At 37.8% G+C, this 5,278-nt stretch overlaps 1 protein-coding gene across 4 annotated transcripts in view; it reads left to right on the plus strand.

The window, feature by feature from the left end:
- LOC106883135 (small conductance calcium-activated potassium channel protein 2) overlaps positions 1 to 5,278 on the plus strand; it is a 545,874-nt gene that overhangs the window by 258,604 nt on the left and 281,992 nt on the right. For all 4 annotated transcript variants that reach the window (XM_014934056.2, XM_014934047.2, XM_052972544.1 and 1 more), the window contains exon 2: positions 2,901 to 3,012. The gene's annotated coding sequence lies outside the window, so the exon portion shown is untranslated. The remainder of the gene's footprint in view (positions 1 to 2,900; positions 3,013 to 5,278) is intronic.

The raw sequence follows: 5,278 nt of genomic DNA on the forward strand, positions 1-5,278 counted from the left end.
TTTTAATGAAATTTTCTATGCATATATTATTTATTACGTAGATTCCAAATATACAAAAATTGTCGGTGAGGTGAAAGTGTTGTGGAAGGCGGTGGGGTACATTATTCGGAAATTCCACTTAAATTCCTCTTAACTTCCAGGAAAATGAATATTTTTTCATGAAATTTTGTACAAATGAATTTTGAAGGAAACAACTACAGGTTATTTTTGAGAAGCGTTCCCCACTCGGTGGTGTTTTGGAGCAAGTCGTCTATATTTGTTACATTTTTCTCTATTATGTGCTTATGTGCATCCTTAGATTTCTAATGAAGTAATAGGCAGTGAAGAGAAACAGTCATAAGAAAACTTTTAACTACCCCTATTCCTTTCTCCCCCCTCTCTACCTCTTCCTATCTCGCTCTCTCAAAACCATACACGTGCAAGTACACAATCATTCAGTAAAATATAACTCATGTTCGTCAATGTTTTGTAAATTTACCACGATTTTCACTAGGGTGTTAGGATTAGGGTTTTAAGGTCAGGGTTAGGGTCTAGGATTAATGTTACGGTTACGTTTTTTAGGGTCAGGGTTAGAGTTAGGGTTAGGGTTTAGGGTTAGTGCTAAGGTTAGTGTTAGGATTAGGTTTAGGATTAGGGTTGGGTAATCGTGCGGGTGTTAATCTGAAAAATTACAGATATGTGAAAAGTACCGACCCTGCCATCTATTATAACTTTTGTTGTTCTGTTTAATATATACATAGATTATGCCTCCAAAGAAGAGAGTTTGCTGGGGAAAGACAGCAACCGGTTTCAAATGACAGCCACAGACTGCAGCAATTCACCACATTCCAGTAGCTACTTTGAACATAATGCAAAATGGTGCATCAACACCTTCTGCCCAATCTGATAGAATTCTGGCAAAACTGTTTAGCAACAGATCGCCAGCAATTGCTTCATCACAAATTGCCATCCTTGCTCCTGTGAAAAGGGATTACCCTGTTATGTATAATCAGGGCAGCGCAAAAAGTTGTTTTGCACAAGCATTTCTATAGCCAATTACACGGATGAAATTTACGTATGCTTAATAATTTTACGCAAAACAGCCTTCAGACTTTCCCTATTAATTTCATCGTCTTTTGAATTATGAACATATTTACATCATAAGGATTTTTTCGTTGTAAGGCTTTCTTTTTTAGTTGATTTTCAGCTAGCAAGACTTATCGTAGATGGCATAATAAGTCACGCTCGGACAAGGTTGGGTTATACTGCTAGTATATATATATAAATATATATATGTGTACTTCCCGAGCGTTAAACTAATACATCCATTTGTTGTTTACACCACCTGTCTTCGTCTGTTGTTTTTTCGTAAAATTCTCCCATATATATATATATATAGTAGAGAGTCTGATAGAGTAGAAAATCGGTGTTACTTCCAATGCACCACTTAACCTAAACTCTTGGTTATCTGCATTCTCGAATTAGAACCTTGGGAAGCATTGAAAGTCCACTCCTCTGGAAACCTGGTCAAAGTAGTGCGTAACTCTTGCGAAGAGAAACATACAATACAGTTATGAAGACGAAGAATGACTATATAGCATATATAGCAACTGTGCCGACTACATCATCTCGGGCAAGGACGATGTACTACAATAGCTTGGGTTTCAAAGGCCAACAGCTATTTAACTGTCTGCCGAAGCATCTGAGGAGCCTCCATGGAGTGGATGTAGACATTTTCAAACGTGAACTTGATCTCCGGCTCGCCGAGATCCCGGATGAGCCAATATCTAGGCAAGAAACTCAAAACAGGGCAGTAACATCGAACTCCATCCTTCACCAAACGCCGCTCCGACAAAGATGGAAAAGTAGAAAGATGATTCCAATGGCGGTGCTCCAGCATGGCCACAGTCATTGGACTGAAACATATAAAACAATAAAAGAATAAAATAATATCATTATTATTAGTTACAGTAAGGCGGCGAGCTGGCAGAACTGTTAGCACGATGGACGAAATGCTTAGCGGTATTTCGCCCGTCTCTATGTTCTGAGTTCAAATTGCGCCGAGGCTGACTTTACTTTTCATCCTTTCAGGGTCGATAAATTAAGTACCAGTTGAGTACTGGGGTCGTTGTAATCGACTATCCCCCTCCCCCAAAATTTCAGGTCTTGTGCTTATAATAGAAAGGATTATTATTAGTTACAATTGCTTCGGTATTAATCTGCTTTTAATGTCAATGTATGTAAATGATTCCACGCGAAAAGGTCTTATAATGTAAGAAAGCAGTCTTGATGTTAGTCTGTTGAAGTATCACTCCACTATAATCAATTGGAGCTAATAATAAAAATGTGCTAAATTCACTGTTCGCCTTTTTAGTTCTCTACACATACAAACTTATGTATGTGGCTGTGTGGTAAGAAGCTTATTTCCCAACCGCATGGTTCCAGGTTCAATCCCACAGCGTAGCACCTTGGGCAAGAGTCTTCTACTATAGCCACGAGCCGACCAAAGCGTTGTAAGTGGATTTGTTAGACGGAAACTGAAAGAAGCTCGTGATACATACTCGCGCGCGCGCACACACACACACACACACATGGCTATAGGTACATATTTTCTTGCAGGAAACCAGCGTATCCTATTGGAAAGAAACATTGTTTGCATAGACGAACTCACCAATCCATTCTCATCCCACGTCTCGCTCATTTTCTCTTCATTTTCTTGATTGTTATTTGTTTCCATAGTTTCTCTAAGGTTGTCCTATCTTGCATATATCCATTTATTATATTTATTGATATTTGCTACAATTTTTCTGCTTATTAATTCATTTACAAGTTTTATGACTATACAAACCACACACTATATATATATATATATATGTATACATATTTTTATTGTTTTCTCTGTTTTTCTCTTTCTATCTCAGTGTATCAATGTTTTTAATCACCGATTGACTGGTTATGAGTTAAAGTCGTCTGAGCAACCGGAAGTAGTAATCTCAGCGGTCCACTAATCCATCAGCCAGCCTGGAAAAACTCGTGAGTGATTTACGAAATTAAAAATTTAATTGGTTTCAGCAGATTTCTTTCTTTTGTTATTCTTGTAGCTTGTTTCGTTCAAGTTATTTTATTTTAGTACTTATTTATTTTTGCGTAGTGCATCTTATGCAGTTTTTAATGTTTTGTAGCTGTATATATATATATATATATATATATATATATATATATATATATATATATATATAATTTTTTCATAATTAAGCAGCAAGTTATCGAAATATCTTCTAAATATATCTTCAGTTGTGAAGAAGAGGCAACATGATGAGTTCTTAATTAGGCATGTAAATCGTAATGTAGGTGATGGAAGGGAGAATGATAGAGGTAGTCGGTGGTAGTAGAATGAGATTGCATAACATTAATGTTTTTTTTCTCAGGCAACCTCTGTGAACAAGGTGGAAAGTAATCGTCAACCAGTAAGCAAACTCGGTTAATATTATTCTTCTTTTAATATTATTCTTCTTTTAATATTATTCTTTACCAAGGCGGAGAGCTGGCAGAAATGTTAGCAAAATGCTTAGCGGTATTTCATCCTTCTTTACGTTAATGCCTTTCTACAATAGGCACAATGCTTGAAGTTTCGGGAGCCGGTGTAAGTCGATTACAGTTTTCAACTGGAACTTGTTTTATCGGCCCTGAAAGAATGAAAGGTAAAATGGATTTCGGTGGAATTTGTACTCGGAACGTAATGACGGACGAAATGCCGCTAAGGATTTTATCCGGCGTGCTAACGATTCTGTCAGCTCGCAATAATATTAGTAATAATAATAACAATAATTTATTAGCCACAGGGGCGTATATGAGGGGGACATCAGAAGGACAGACAGCAATTTGTGTGGGGATTTACATAAAGGATAGGAAGGAAGAAATGGAAAAGAAGGTGAAATGCAATAAAAGTATACACAGTATACAAAGGATGTGATAGCATAAATGATGCAGTCCTTATACAGCTAGGGCCAATCAAAGAACTCCACAGATCCAGGATTACCCTGACCACCAAAGGCACAAACCCTCTCTCTCCTGCTCTCCAATGTATAGGAGCATATTTAGAGTAGGGTCATTCACTCTAATTATCTTTGCATTCAGGAAATCCCACAAATTTCTGCCAAGGTTTATGCACCCCTCACACCACCCTCTTTTCCGGCCTATAAGCTAATGTTTGACTGTAAAGTATTTCACATGTGTAATTTTCGCCATTCTCAAACACTTTTCAAATATTCACTGGAAGTCAGCTTTTCTTTCTCCATCATCATCACTTTCCTCTCCAAGTGGAACATGAAGTCAGTAAAGAATTGGCCTGTTTTTAGTTCTTTTATTCTTTTCCACAATGAAATCTCTTTATCTATAGCCACCTTAATGATAAGAAACTGCTTTTCTTTCGTGGCCAAAAATAGCCAAAGGCGATTTTCGCAATGGAATTGACCGTAACCAGGTTCGTTGCAATAGCTGTTCGACATAATCACAAAAGTCAAGAATGCTTGGACATCGAAAACAATATATACAGAACGGTTTCGTTGCTCTGCGCCATCTGACATCTCGATGAGGGCCTGAAATGCATTCGACCCTCCTTTATTGCTTGAATTCCGTCCTTGTTTCCGATCATTTCTAGTGAAGCCTGTGCTATTCTTGAACTCATACATCCTCCTCCTTCTCGCAAATACAGCTATGACCAACGCTAGATTTTCATTAGTTATAATGTGAAAGCAAAGCCGAAAGATCTTAGCCTATCCCACTGGAAGCATCCTGGCAACTCTTATTATTTTTTGATGGCGCTCTTGTCGCCCCAAGCAAAAGTGTCAATCTTAGCAATCGACCAGTTATAGTCTTTATTACTGTTACTTTATTACAGCTGTGTAAACGGAGGTGGTGGTGGTGGTGGTGGTGGATGCTTAATACCGCAAAAGCTGGTAGACTATTGAGCTGGTAGTGACAGTGATATCGTTTTTATTTTGTTCTGTCACTCGTCCTTGTTGTTGTTATTGTTGATGCTGATAATAATTCTATTTTTCTCAGCTTCGGTTGCGTTGTTCAAATTCTTCTCAGCTGCAGTGTGTCTTTATTTGCTATACTGGAAACGCACCTTGCTTCTCAATCATGTCTTTGTGGGAGTGAGGGGGAGAATAGTATTTGCATCGTTGATTGACAGAAATAAGTAGTCAATTCCAAGGAAAATAGCAGACTCCCCTCACAGCACGTGTTTTTTATTATTATTCTCCCTTGATAACTGGATGTCAAATTTGACACCACA

Source organism: Octopus bimaculoides, chromosome 1 (genome assembly GCF_001194135.2).
Source record: "Octopus bimaculoides isolate UCB-OBI-ISO-001 chromosome 1, ASM119413v2, whole genome shotgun sequence".
Classification (NCBI taxonomy): Eukaryota; Metazoa; Mollusca; class Cephalopoda; order Octopoda; family Octopodidae; genus Octopus; species Octopus bimaculoides.